Source organism: Rhincodon typus, chromosome 3 (genome assembly GCF_021869965.1).
Source record: "Rhincodon typus isolate 14 chromosome 3, sRhiTyp1.1, whole genome shotgun sequence".
NCBI lineage: Eukaryota > Metazoa > Chordata > Chondrichthyes > Orectolobiformes > Rhincodontidae > Rhincodon > Rhincodon typus.
In genome coordinates this window covers 77,375,592-77,376,413 of record NC_063334.1, presented here as the reverse complement: position 1 = coordinate 77,376,413, position 822 = coordinate 77,375,592, and positions in this window count along the sequence as shown.

Below are 822 nucleotides of genomic sequence, written 5' to 3'. Positions count from 1 at the left end.
CGGTCCTGGTAGAGAAAGCAGAATTAACATTTCAGGTCCGGTCCGGTCCGGTGAACCTGCTGAGTTTTTCCAGCAATTTCTGTTTTTGTTCCTAATCACCTGTGTTTGACTTGAATTTGCCATGAGGATGTAACTAGTAAAATAGATTTAAGGAGAACCCGTGGATGTGGCATATTGGGATTTTCAGAAAGATTTTGATAAGGTCCTTCATAAGAGGCTAGTGGCAAAGTTAAAGCAAATAAGTTAGGGGGCAATACATCAGCATGGATTGAGGTTTGGTTGACAAACTGGAAAAAGAGTGGGAATAAATGGATCATTTTCCAAGTGGTAATCAGTGACTAGTGGGATACTGCTGGGATCAATGGTTGGGCCCCAGATAGCCATGATACACATAAATGACCTGGATGAGGGTACCAAATGCTACAATACAGAGTTTGCTGATGACACAAAACTGGGTGGGATTGTGTATTGCAAGGAGGCTTCAACGAGATTTAAACAAGTTGGAAAGACATTGGCACATACAGTACAACTTGGATAAAAGTTAACTTATACATTTAGGTGTAAAAAAAAGTGTTACTTAAATGGTGATATATTGGGAAGTGTGATATACAGAGATCTGAGTGACCTTGTAAATGGGTACATTTGCCTGTGTTGCAAAAGGATTTGAGTTGAGAACTATGGCTGTCTTACTGCATTATTCAGGGCCTTGGTGAGACAATACTTGGAGAATTGCGTGCAATTCTGGTCTCTCTACGCAAGAAAGGATATTCTTACCATAGAGGGAGTGCAATGGAGGTCCACTTCGCTGATACCTGGGATGAC